The 14,764-nt window shown below is 34.8% G+C and overlaps 1 pseudogene; it reads left to right on the forward strand.

Annotated features, from left to right (window-relative positions):
* The first annotated feature begins 4,151 nt into the window (after positions 1-4,151).
* Positions 4,152-5,108, forward strand: LOC118022558 (annotated as a pseudogene).
* Positions 5,109-14,764: the final 9,656 nt, after the last annotated feature.

Genomic DNA, 14,764 nt, shown 5'->3' on the forward strand with positions numbered 1-14,764 from the left:
GCTAGTGACAGAGACCTGCACTGAGTCCTGGGACATGGTTTTATTCCTCAAGGAGACCAACAAGCCCATTGGTGGCAAACTGACTATCTTGGGATCCTTTCATCCTATAAGGCTCAGTGTTTTTTTCTTTCCTCATAGGGAAAGATACCTACTCTGGAGATGGGTTTTCTAATCCTTCTGCAGAACCTCAGCAAGTACTGACATACTGGTGTTTACAAAAGACCTGAACCATAGGTATGAAATTGCATATAATATAGCATCCAGTGAGGACCAAATTCATACAAGGAGGTGTGGAAGTGGTTCCATGACCATGTGCTCTACAGAACAATCACCTCACTGAGCACTGGAATAGCCTAGTGAAGGCACAGCTAAAGCAACAATTTAGAAGAATGCTCTGAGAGAATGTACATTATTCTTCAACTTGCAGTATATACATTAAATCGGAAACCTCTATATGGAGCTGTTTCCCCCATAGGAAGAATACATGAGATCAAGTACTAATCAGTGGAAACAAGAGTGGCCCCAGATGCCATCACTCCTCATGACCCACTGAGGACTTTTTGCTTCTTGACCCAAAACTCTGGCAGTTAGCGATTTTAGTCCACAAAGCGGTCACCCTCTTTCTAGAGAATACTGCAATGATTTCTTTGAACTGAAAGATACCACCACTGCAGGAAAGTTTGGACTTCTAGTTTTCCAGGAACAACAGGTGAGAAAAGAATCACTATTTTAGAAAGAGTAATTTGCCCTGATCAACAGAAGGAGGTTGCACTGGTTTTGCAAATGGAAACTAAGAGAAATATAAAACACAAGTTATCTACCTGGACGCTTCTTGGTTTTCCCTTGCCTGTTTATAAAGGTAAATGAACATGCACAGTAACCTCGACCCAGAAGGCAATATGATGACCAGGGGGAACAGGAATCGGAGTCATGCCACCTGGGGAGCCACAAAGACTTGCCAACATGATAGATGAGGATGAAGGGAGATCAGAATGCAGTAGGAATTAAAAAATGAGGTATCAGCTGTGGCCCCAAGACCAACTTGGTATAGGGGCTATAATTTATTCTACTAACTTCACTCTGTTCAGCTTCTTCTCGGGAAGAGAGACACAGGATCCATGGAAGAGCTGCATGAATATGTGTATCTTCTTCATGCAAGCTATAGACTGTGATACCCGTGGAAGTGTTCTGCTCAGATCCCTTTCAAAAGAAACTTCATGTGACGAGTACCATTGATTGATAGTCTTAGCTCCACTAGTAGGTATTCACTCAGGCACCACTCAAAGACAAGGCACAGCCAGGGGATCAGTCCTGGCCCATTCCCAACACAGGATTTCTCTAATGTGGAAATCCATTGCTATAGTCAAAACTCTTTCTTTCCTTTCTTTCTTTCTTTCTTTCTTTCTTTCTTTCTTTCTTTCTTTCTTCTTTCTTTCTTTTTCTCTTTCTTTCTTTCTTTCTTTCTTTCTTTCTTTCTTTCTTTCTTTCTTCTTTCTTTCTCTTTCTTTCTTCTTTCTTTCTTCTTTCTTTCTTTTTCTTTCTTTTTCTTTCTTCTTTCTTTCTTTCTTTCCTTCTTTCTTTCTCTCTCTCTTTTTTTTTTTTTTTAAGATTTTCTTTCTTTATTTGAGAGAGAGAGAGAATGAGAGGTGGAAGGGTTAGAGGGAGAAGCAGACTGCCCACCGAGCAAGGAGCCCAATGTGGGACTGGATCCTGGGACTCCAGGATCATGACCTGAGTCACTTAACCAACTGAGCCACCCAGGCATGCCGGTCAAAACTTCCTCAGAACCGTGCTGTGTCCGAGGGTCTTCCCCACCCAATTCCTCCTTTTTTTTTTTTTTTTTTTTTTTCCCCTTTTTTCATAGCTGTCAAATTTACAATGTGGTCTGGAGGTTTTCCCAGTTGATTTCTGTCCCCTCCTCCCCTTTTATATTTTGCAGGCATTTCTGTAGTAAATCCTTTGAGCAACAAATCCCATCTTGGTGTTTGCTTTTAGGAGGGCCCAAACTGATACAATTCATACAATTAATTTGCCTCTGGCCAAACTGTTTGAGAAAATACAGGACACAAATGACCGATATCAGAAATGAAAGTGGACATCACTGCAGATCATAAAGACTTCAAAAGGTTAATAATGGAATATTATGTGTGTTTTCCCAAGGACGAAGGAAGTTTACCAATTAAAAAAAAAAATGATCTGACTTTTGAGTCAGGAAGTCCTGCAGGTGACATAGGTACAGTAGTAATTCCTAGCACAAAGGGATTAATGAACTGGATCTTAAGTAAAAATAACATAGTTTTGCTATTTCCATATGAACAGATTCGGAATTTTTTTAAATAGTAAGTATGAAAATATAATATTTCAAAAATAATTTTTGAGAAGGGCTAGGTCATTTTAATAAGTTTATCTCTTTTTAAGTTACTTCCAATGAAAAAGGAATCACTCAAAAATGTCAAAATCTCTGTTAACCCCAGGGCGCCTGGGTGGCTCAGTCGTTAAGCATCTGCCTTCGGCTCAGGTCGTGATCCCAGGGTCCTGGGATCAAGCCCCGCATCGGGCTCCCTGCTCGGCGGGAGTCTGCTTATCCCTCTCCCACCCCGCCTGCTTGTGTTCCCTCTCTCGCTGTGTCTCTTTCTATCAAATAAATAAAGAAAATCTTAAAAAAAAAAAAAATCTCTGTTAACCCCATGTGACTTGTCATTATTCAAATCGTACTTGACTGCCTCAAAATTCTCCACTCTGGCATCGTGGATGTAGAGTAAGCAAAATAAAATAATACTAGAAATTATATAATATCGAACTGAATAAGTGAGATCACCTCTTCAATTATGATTAGGAATAAAAATCTGACATTAAATTCCTTAGTAATCTTTCTAAAAGCAGGATAAATAGGTTTGGCCAAGTTTCAATCACCCAGAGGATTTTTTTTTTCTTAATATGGAAAAAGTACCTAGACAGATGATTTAATGAAATAATGTATCTTTTTATGAGTGCTAGAAAAGTGATTTGAGCAAGAATATGTCCATATTTGTAAGAATGTACATATATTTCCTTGATTAAATAAAGCAAAATTGATGAAAAATTTCTTCAGGAAAATAGGGAAAGTGATCATTGTCATGGTCAAATAGAGACTTGAATACAAACATTTTCTTGAAATATTTACAGAAGTTTAATTTTTGCAATTTTCAAGTCCTTCAAATTTTCTCCCTAGATTCTTCTTTGCTTAAGAAAAAAAATAGCTTTTTAAAGGTTAGATTTAAAAATACATATTAGACTCTTGTGCTTTTAAAACATTACTATTTCTCCTCTATTAGGTTCTTGCCTCAGGCAAAAAACAACGCCTAATACAAATATTGAAAAAGAAGAAGAAAAAAAAGAAACCTCAAGAGACATACTAAGATATCTTAGGATTTGAACAATCAAAAAGGCAAAGGTCATATGGGTTATTTGAAAGCTCCTTTGAGGGGAAAATTGATCCATTCCTTTAATGTTCTCCGTAACAAGGATTAATTCTCTTTGAGTACTTTAAATAATATAAGGGAAAACCCATTAAGGAGAGGAGACTCAATTCACTGCTCTGACCCCCTGATCTATATGAGAACTTTCAAAACCAATCCCAGACTAATATATTCTCTATTGATTTTGATTTTTATATTATCTTAAACCCAGAGAGAGTTTATTTCCTTCTAAAAATATAGTTTAAAATGATCAAATAATACTCTATCCCCAAAGTTGCTACGAAGAAACTCTCCAAACACTAAAAAAAGTTCACAGTAGATGCAGGAGGCAAACAGTAAGGGATAAGAGGAATATAAATTGAAATTTTATCAATTCATATGTCATAATTTATTCTCTTTCAAAATGATGAATATTAAACAAGTTAGACTTCACTCTAATGAAGTCATAAATAATAACAAAACATTCTGTTTTTTTATTATATATAATATGTAACATAATATTAATATATATCATATATTGATATAGCACTTTGTAGATTGCAAATGGCTTTACAGAATTTAATCTACACAAGGATGTGAGTAAGCTTTGCTATTAAATTGCCTTTAATAGCTTGTGTAAGCAGTGAGTGGGCAAGCTGGGAGTGGGGAGGTCACCTCGGGCAGGTGGGACTGGGGCAGCATGCCAGGCTCCTTATGGCTCTACTCTGTGGAACTGTCTCTAGACTCTGGTATTGGAGCCACCGGCAGCTCCTGGCAGTGGCCATCCTTGCAGTGGTGTGTTCTAGGTCAATGGCTTCTAAGACTCCAGTTGGATTCATTTGACAGGCAACATGGAGAATTCAATGGCAAAAAATCTCATGCTATCCATCCATATCTCATGCTATGATGCGTTCCCTGATGCATACAAAGAGGTAGTGCATTCCTCAGCAGATGCAGCTGAAAAAGCTGACAGAATTATTACAGTGTTGCTTACCAGTATCAATGCAACAGAAAGTTATTCTGGAGCAAATGAAATTCGAAAAAGAGTGAAGAAAGGCTCACTATTAATAGATTCCAGTACTATTGATCCTGCAGTTTCAAAAGAATTGGCCAAAGAAGTTGAGAAAATGGGAGCAGTTTTCATGGATGTGCATTTCTGGTGGTGTGGCAGCTGCTCCATCTGGGAGCTTCACGTTTATGGTGGGAGGAGTCAAAGATAAATTTGCTGCTGCCCAAGAGTTGTTGGGGTGCATGTGCTCCAATGTGGTGTACTGGGGAGCCTTGGGGCCCCGCTCAACTGCAAAGATCTGCAACAACATGCTGTTAACTGCTAGAATGATTGGAACTGCTGAAGCTATGAATCTTGGAATCGGGTTAGAGCTTGACCCAAAACAGTTGGCTAAAATCCTAAATATGATCTCAGAATGGTGTTGGTCAAGTGACATTTATAGCCCTGTATCTGGGGTGAGGGATGGAGTTCCATCCACTAATAACTATTAGGGTGGATTTGGAGCAACACTCATGGCTAAGGATCTGGAGTTAGCACAAGACTCTGCCACCATCAGAAAGAGCCCAGTCCTTCCGGACAGTGAAGCCCATCCGGTCTATAGGGTGATGTGTGCAAAGGGTTACTCAAAGAAAGACTTTTCCTGCGTCTTCCAGTTTCTATGAGACCTCAAGACCTTCTGAGTTTACCATTTGGCTGTGGACACTGTTGAAAACCAAACTCTATCTTGGAGAGTCCTTATAGCTCACTCCCCAAGTAAATGGGTCAAAGGTCACCTGTCTGCTTGTGATTGTCTAGGTCCCAGTAAACTCTAGGATTTTTCACCTATTTTTAATTGCTTATTTTTTTTTTATCTATTTAGCAAACATGTATTATCTGATTTTATTTTATGTTTTCTTTGCAAGCCACTGATGTTCTCTGTTAACTAGCTGATTGACCTTTCTCAAAAGTTTGATCCCTGAGTATCTTCAACTACATCATTTCATACTTCAATCAGGATCTTATTTACTCCACTTTACAAATAAAAACAAATATTTTTTCAACAGGATGAAACCTGTCTTAAAGAAAAGAAATTGGTGTGAAGAAAGAAGTTAGAAGAAGGGGTAGTATAGTTAATTACTACCTGTGTCCCTCAGGAAGTTTGTCCTGTTAACCAAGTGGTGGTATTCTTGCATTACAGAGGTTACTGATTTATTTTCCAGGAGTTGATAAAGCAAGAGAACTCTTTGCTTCATGTTTATAATTTGGACTCTGTTATATTATCTTAGTGTGTCCCTCTTGTAACAACTTCCAATACTCAGCAAACTTGTTTTTTATATTTTTTCTTCCTTATACATTCTTACTACATATTTTTTTTAATTCAAAAGAATGACATATTTAGAACTGTTTCAGAGCCATGATATTTGCTTTAATTATTATATTATTCTAAATATAACCATGTGATTTTGAATTCAAGTAAATTTCTGTGCTGATAATAAAAAAAAAAAAATTGTGCAAGTTAAGTAACCCCTCTAGGCCTTGGTTTCTTACTATAAAAGTAGGAAATTGCAGTAGATTAATTCTAAGCCCCTTTTTAACTAAAATAAATAAATAAATAAATAAATAAGGACAGCTAATGCTAAAGAATAAATCCCCAAAGTAGTTTGCTTTTCTTGTTACAATGCTCCAAGGTGGTATTATTTAACATAGTTTTTTTTTTTTTTAAGACATCTTTAAATATCTATAAATCACATACCATAAAATTCACCAATGAAACTGTACAATTCAATGTTTTTTATTATATTCACAGTGTTGTTTTACCACACCACAATGTAAGTTTAGAACATGTAATCACCCCCCCAAAACCCCATGCCCATTAGGAATCACTGACCTCTCAGTGCTAGCAACCACTAATCTACTTTCTGTGTCTATAGATCTGCCTATTTTAGACATTTTATATGCATGGAATCATATACTATGTGGTCTTCTGTGACTAGCTACTTTCACTCAGCATTATATCTTCAAGGATCTTTCACCTTGTCGCATAGTGTCACATGTTGGCATTATTTCATTCCTTTTTATTATAAAGAATATCTAATTCTTTGAATGTATATTACGTTTATTCATTAGTTGATGGACATTTGTTTTTACTTTTTGACTATCATGAATAATCCTGCTATAAATATTTGTGGATAGGTTTTTGAGTGGACATATATTTTTCAATTCTCTTAGATATATACTTAGGGATAGAATCACTGGGTCATAAGTTAACCCTATGCTTACCATTTTGAGGAACTGCCAAACTGTTTTCTATAGTAACTGCAAGGAGAGTATCCTAGTTTTTCCACATCATTCCCATCACTTGTTATTATCTTTTTTATTGTTATAGCCATCCCAGTGGGTATAAAATTGTATCTCATTGTGGTTTTGATTACATTTCCCTGATGACTGATGATGTTGATCATCTTTCTATGTGTTTATTTGCTATTTGTGTATTTTCCTTGGAGAAATGTCTCTCTCTTATATGTGTGTGTGTGTGTGTGTATGTATCATATATATATTTTTTCTTCTATATTTTCTTCTAGAAGTTTAGTTTTAGTTCCTACATTTAGTTCTTACATTTACATTTAGTTCTTCCATTTTGAGTTAATTTTTGTGTATGGTGTAAAAGAGTGTTCCGACTTCATTCTTTTACATGTTGATATCCAATTGTATCAACTCTATTTCTTGAAAAGTCTATTCTTTCTCCATTAAATTGTCTTGTTAAACTTGTATAAAATCAATTGACCATAAATTTTAAGATAATTTTTTTTTTTACTTTCAATTCTACTGCATTGATTTATGTGTTAATCCTTAGACCAATACCACACTGTCTTGATTACTATGGTTATGTAGTAAGTTTTGAAATTGTGAAATATAAATAATATAACTTTATTCTTCCTTTTCAAGATCGTTTTAGGTACTTTGATGTCTTTTATTTCTATTTGAATATTAAAATAAGCTGTTTCATTTCTGAAGAATAGAGCTGGATTTTGATGAGTTTGCTTTGAAAGTGTACATCAATTTGAGGAGTATTGCCATCTTAAAGATGTTAAGCCTTCCAATCCATGAACATGGGAAGTCTTCTTTTTTATTAAAGTTTTCTTTAACTTCTTTCAACAATGTTTTCCAGTTTTCAGAATACATATTTTGCACTTCTTTTGTTAAATTTATCTTTATTTTTTTTCTTTGATGTTATTTTAAATGAAATTGTTTCCTTAATTTCATCTTTAGATGTTTGTTGCTAGTTTATAGAATACAACTGATTCCCTCTGCATCCTTATCAAAACCCCTGTGATTACATTTAGAACCCAGCAGATAATCAAGGATAATCTTCCCATCTCAAGAGCCTCCATTTAATTACATCTACAAAGTCTCTTTTGCCATGTAGAGATTTTTTATAGGTGTCAGTGATTACGACCTAGAAAATATCTTTGGAATTGTTATTCAGCCTACCACAGGATGAATGGGATCTAAAATTAGTCCAAGCTGCACTCTTCATGCCATGTACCAGAGGGCATACAGTGTGAGACCTGAAGCTGAGGAATTATTTCCTTTGGTCCTTAACTACATGGATGTATCTGAGGACTTTTAATTTTCTTACTTTTCTTTTTCTTTTCTTTTCTTTTTCTTTTTTTTTTTTAGTTGCCGTTTTTCAGGAGGTGTTGAAGTAGAAGGCTTGTGGAATGCAAAAGAACAGTTATCTAACAATTCAAGTGTTAAAGGCTTTTATGGTTTTCTTCAATGTGTTTGTCCAATTTGATATGGGGATAATGCTGACCTCATAAAATGAGTTGAGAAGTATTTTTCTTCTTCTGTTTTCTGAAAGAAATGGTGTAAAATTGCCATTATTTCTTCCATAAATAGTAGAATTCACTAATGAAACCATTCGGAACTAATGTTCTTTGTTGGGATATTTTAAACTATGAATTCAATTTTGGTAGATTGTATCAAGCAATTGGTCATAGAGTTGTTAGTGTTTGTTTTTTATCTTCTTTTTTTTTTAAGATTTTATTTATTTATTTATTAGAGAGCAAGCGAGAGAGAAACAGCATGAGAGAGGAGAGGGTCAGAGGGAGAAGCAGGCTCCCTGCTGAGCCTGGAGCCCGATGTGGGACTCGATCCCAGGACCCTGGGATCATGACCTGAGCCGAAGGCAGTTGCTTAACCAACTGAGCCACCCAGGTGCCCTTGTTTTTTATCTTCTTAATGTCCATAGAGTCTGTAGGGAAATCCCCTCTTTGATTCCTGACAATGAATAATTTGTGTTTTCTTCCTTTTTCTTTATCAGTCTGTCTAGAGGTATTTCAATTTTTTAAAAACTTTTTATATTAGAGAGAGAGAATGCAAGAGAGAGAGCAAGAGCAGGGGGCAGGGGGGTGGGCAGGCAGAGAGAGGCTCAGCAGGGAGCCCATCATGGGGCTTGATCCTGATCCCAGGACCCTGGGATCATGACCAGAGTGGAACGCAGATGCTTAATGACTGAGCCATCCAGGCGCCCAAGAGGTTTTTAATTTTATCAGTCTTTTCAAAGAACTAAATTTGGTTCCATTATTTTTTCTCTATTTTTTCTCCTCAATGTCATTGATTTCTTTTATTACTTTTTCTTCTTGTTTTTTTTTTTTTATTTAATTTGTCTTTTTTCTAGTTTCTTAAGGTGGAAGCTTAAATCATGGATTTGATACACTTTTTCTTCTCGAAAATAAACATTTAATGTTGTACAGTAGTCCCACCCCACCCCCCATCCATGGGCACATACTCCAAGTTTTCCAGTGGAGAGCTAAAGCCGTGGATAGTACCAAACCCTATTATTTGCTGTTTTTTCCTGTAAATACATACCAATCATGAAGTTTCATTTATAAATTAGGAACAGTTCTCTGAGCTTCCTGGATCTGTGGTTTGTTTTCTGTTATTAACTTTGGAAAATTCTCAGCCATTTACCTTAAATATTTTGTTTCTCTATTTCTTCTCTATCTGGTATTATCATTGTGCATATGTTATATTTTCTGAACTTGTCCAGCATTTTTTGGATATTCTGTTACCCACATCTCCCCTTTTTTCATTATTTTTTTTCTCTTTCCTTTTTAGTTTGTGATGTTTCAATTGACATGTATTCAACCTCCATTTTTCTTTCCTTCACTCTTTCCAATCTCCTGACAATCCTACAAAAGGCATTCTTCATTTCTGTTACAGTGTTTTTATTTCTACCATTTCTTTTGAATTCTTTCTTAAAGTTGCTTATACTACCCATCTCTCTTTGTATGTTGTCCACTCTTTACATTAGAGTCCTTAGCATATTACTCAGTTATTTTAATACCCCAGTCTGATTAATTTCAAAATCCTTAGCATATCTGATTATGGTTCTGTTGCTTGTTTTGTCTCTTTAGACTGTTTTTTGTTTTGTTTTGTTTTGTTTTTAGTTTGTTTTTGTTTTTTGCTTTTCAGCATACCTTGTAATTTTTGTTGAAAGCTAGACACGATGTATCAGGTAAGAGAACTGAGATCAATACACCCTATTGATGAAGTTTGGGGGAAGAGAAGAAGCATTCTATAATTCTATGATTAGGTCTCAGAACTTTAGTGAGCCTATAGCCCTGGGCTGTGATCCTCACAAGTACTTCTCAGCTTTATTTAGTCCTTAAGTAAGAATGGAAGATTAGTGATGGCTGGAGTTAGGTATTACCCATATTCTAGGTTGGTTAAGCTCTGGTGAAATAGTTTCTCCTTGGTTGAAGAGAATAGAGAACTCTGGGCAATTACAAAATGGCTACTTTTCCATTCACCTTGCTAAAGCAGAAACAAAATTTGTTTTTTGTTTGTTTGTTTGTTTATTTGTTTTGTTTTGAGCTTCACCTTAAGAATGTGGTAAGGATCCTGGAAGTAAAAGTAACAGACGTGTAGGGTATCTCCTAAGGCTCAGCCTCCAGGAACTTTATCTCTCAAGTTAGTGTATGGCCAGTCTCCAACAATTAGTTAATTAACCCTGGAGTGTTTCTTTCAGTTCTAGCTCTAGCAACGTTTTCTGTTCATGGTAAGCTATGATTCTCTGTATCTGCCTGTCTCTCCAGTTTGGGGACAACCATTTGTTCTGCAACTCAATCTTCTGATGGAACTAAGATTTGTTGAATTGATTCATTTTGTTCACTCTTCTTGTGAGGACAGGAGTGAAGACTACTAAGCACTTTACATGTCAGACCTGAAACTGGTTCTATACTCTAACAAAAACTGATACAAATCTCTGAATGATCCACTGTTGCGAGTTCTTTCTCTGTTAGTGATTTGCAAGGGACTCACAGAGTTGAGGGACCAAGACCTGTGTCTAAGGCCACCTGAGAAGTTCCTTGCTTTATAGTGAATCTCAATATTGTACATGGTATACATTTGTTTGTGATCAGTACAGATCATCAACTGCAAATTGCTCAACATTCTTTAGAATTCTTAAAGAGACATATATCTTTATTCCTCTGAAATATTTAAACTTATTTTGAAAGTTCTAGTATGTGTCACCAGTGATAACCAACTTAAATGAAGCAGGATTTTGATGTTGATTTGCCCAGAGCACTGATGAACATATTTATGCATCTTTGAAGGCCAAATATTATGTCAGTGGTGAGGGAATATGTAATTCTGTGCCATAGAATGAAGGCCACTTGATCAGTTGCCTTCTTCTCCTCACCCACAACCTGGGAGCTACACCTTATAACATTAAATATTAGAAGTCTGAGTTTTGACAACCAGGCACTTTTTGAAACTAAAAAAATAAAAAAAAAAAAAAAAGAGGCAAGAAAAAAATAATTGTAATGCTTCACAAAACATGGCTCACAAACCATTTTTGTTCTTATCATATGGATGTTTTTAAAAATGCAGAGTCTTACATCTTATTTTAGATATACTGTATATGAGTCTTTGGTTTTGAGGTCTGAGAAAGTGAATTTGAAAAAGTTCTAATTTAGAGTGTTGGAATCCTAAAGTATAGTTTTTCTTCTAAGAAAAATATGAAGTTTAGGGATGATTCTACAGCAGTCAGCCTTCCTTAGGTATTGAGTATTATTATTTCATGGGGTAATACTATGGAATGTTTTGATACAACCTCATGCCTAACAAAATTATCCTTAATATATTTTTATTATTTATGAACTGTTGTGAAATATTTCAGAAAATTTCACAGGAGTCTGATATATATAATTTTAGGTAATTCTTCCCCATCTAGAACAACTTGTCTACATGGTTAAAAATCTACATTTATTTTTAACTCTGAAATAAAGACTTTTTTTCTTTTTAAAGATTTTATTTATTTATTTGACACAGAGAGAGAGATATCACAAATGGGGGGGGGCAGAGGGAGAGAGAGAAGCAGGCTCTCAGCTGAGCAGGGAGCCCGAAGGGGGGTTTGATCCCAAGACCCTGGGATCATGACCTGAGCCAAAGGCAGATGTTTAACCAACTGAGCCACCCAGGCACCCCTGAAATAAAGGTTTTTAATACTATAATTCATGAGCAAAATCTACGAAACTAGTTTCCTCTTTTGGATGTATTGTAGTTCTTAAATTCATATAGTATGAACTTTGTTAAGATTAACACACAATCTACTAAGTTATTATTGTATCATATTGAATGCTTGGATATTAAGCATTTATTTTGGGGATACAGAAGAGAAGATTTGGCTAGAGAGAAAGAAATAGTACAACTCCATTATCACTTAATAAAATCTGATTATTTTACTAGGAAAGATTCATACGAATAGATATTTTGGATGATTATTTTTGTTCTTATGACACTATGCCAAATTCTATCATATGTAGGCTCACTCTCATTTAGCTATAAGTGTGATAAATATAGATGATGGTATTTGTCTGGGACCCATTATTATGTTAACAATAAAAGGAGCCAAGGAAATAAACATCAAAATAAGAAAACTTAAATGAAGGAATCACACATGATATTCTGAAGTATCAGGTTGTAAATTGCATCAGCACACTTGCTAGCCCACACGTGAACAAATATCAATGATCTTGACACTTTTATATTGTTTGCTGGAAAAAATATTGGATCATTTGGACAATTAAACTCCTACAGGTCAGGTGACCAATCTAATGGCTTCTGGAGTTTTCTGACTGCTTCAGTTCTGTGTATGTGTCCTCCAGTTATCTTCCTCTGCTAAGATACAATGCCTTTTTTTTTTTTTTTAATATGGAGGGAAGAGAAGATATGAATTCAGTGGAAATGGACTGACAAACATCTAAGCAGGCTTCCATCCATAACTAATCCATTACATGTACAGATACAGAATTTACTTTTTCACACTTAATGACCCATCTACTTTCCCCAGAGCATATGTCTTTGCAGCATATACCCCAATGGAAATACAGTGAATATTTTTCTATGATAAGATAGACTTATCTGTATGTTGACCTTTTTTCTCCATGATATTTCAAATGAAGATCAATGGTCTTCAGCCAAGGACATAGGAGAAGCAGAAAAGGACATGAGCAGTGTGGAATAGGTAAGCCATGTAAGTTGAAGCATACCACTGGTAACGTTTGGCACATACATATAAATCTGATCAACCAAACCCCTATGTTTTCCATAATCAAATTCCAAATGAATATGATATTATTTTCTATTGTATAGAATTAAGTGGTATTTTTGATATTTCATTTGGATAAAATATATCCATATAGTGAAATAATAAAAGTATAAGGTACGCATGCTTATATCAGTGAGTAGAACCTTCATTCTGGGATATTTAAAATGAAAAATTAAAGCTAAAATTCTACTGAGAAAGAGGTGACATAACTCTCATTCTTATTTGTTCTCAGTTGAGTATCTATCCTTTCATATTATTATGCTGATTTGAATTTTTATTTCAGTGATGTATTCGAAGTCATTGGATATTTACACAGCCGTACTGTTATATATTTTCTAATAATTTAGGAATTGTAATAGAATTTAGAACTCTTAATAAATAAATTAGCCGACAACTTATTTTCTTCTTTTCCAAATACATAAAATCTTTATGAATATAGCCTGGTTTCTGAATGTCTTTCAATTGCTTTTGGCCTTGCTACTTCCTGATCCTATAAATTATCCTAATTGAATAAATGTTCATTTAATTAAGTAAAAACATACTTTGTTTTTTTATTTTGAAAGTCTGCACAAGTACGGTTTCCTGGTAACTGCTTAAAATTTCTTTTGGAATATTCAAAAGACTCAGCTTGTTCCTGTTTAGAAAAGGTTTGCTGAAAAAAATATAATTCAAAAGAGGCATTCTAATAGTTCATTGATATTGTTATAGCCTGTGCTTCAGCAATACCGCATAGAAATGAAATTAAAATCACAAAAGCAGAAAAAGACATGCAGATGCATTACAGAAGGCAACACACCGGAAATGGAGCAATCGACAATCAACTTTCATTATCTTCTCATTTTTCTCTTTTATGCACAATCAACAGTGCTTTCCTTTTATTTATTCTGCCGTTTACTTCAGTTTTAACCAAAATCTCACTTTAGTATGTTTCCTTTACTTTTAATTTCACATCCTCAATTTTTCTGAAGTTATTTACAATTATGAAAGTATATGAAGCAGTCCTCAGCAATCTGTTTTTTTTGTTCGTTTGTTTGTTTGGAATGTTATGTATGAAGAAAATGGGTGCTGTTCTCCTGCCTGTGTATGTGTGTGTGTGCGTTTTAATAAATATCTTGGTTCTGGCAACTGAATCAGAATTATATGCAATTGTTATATTAATGGAGGATTAGAACAGAGAAACAATGCATGAAAACACAATTTACACAAAGTATAATAGAAGATACATGAATTTAGCAATGTATTCACAGCAGTGCCTAGAATATTGCTTAAAAGGAAGAAGGGGATTTATTAATATGTGTCACAAAGTTACATTATGAACTGGTTCTTCAATATTTCATTTTAATAATATATTTTAATTAATATACATAAATAAAATTATTATATCCTTATCCCAATTCCTCTTTTGAAATCTCCATATGCACTTGAAAATAAGTTGTTTGTTATCTAAATGCAAAGTTCACTATGCATTCATAGAATTTACCTTATTGGTTATACCATTTATATATTATAAGATTATAAATTATTACTTAGAGTTTAACAATTTGACTTGTCTTAGGTCAAGAGTGATGTGTTGAAGTCACCTATTTTTATTGTGTTTCTGTTAATTTCTTGTCAATTTTGTCAGTGGTGCTTTTTGAAAATGGCTGCTATCTTACTTGGTTCATGGATATTTATGACTGTTATGTCCTCATTATGGAAATTGTGCTAATATATTAT

The sequence above is a fragment of the Mirounga leonina genome, unplaced genomic scaffold (assembly GCF_011800145.1).
Source record: "Mirounga leonina isolate KUSES-001 unplaced genomic scaffold, KU_Mleo_1.0 Mir_176, whole genome shotgun sequence".
Classification (NCBI taxonomy): Eukaryota; Metazoa; Chordata; class Mammalia; order Carnivora; family Phocidae; genus Mirounga; species Mirounga leonina.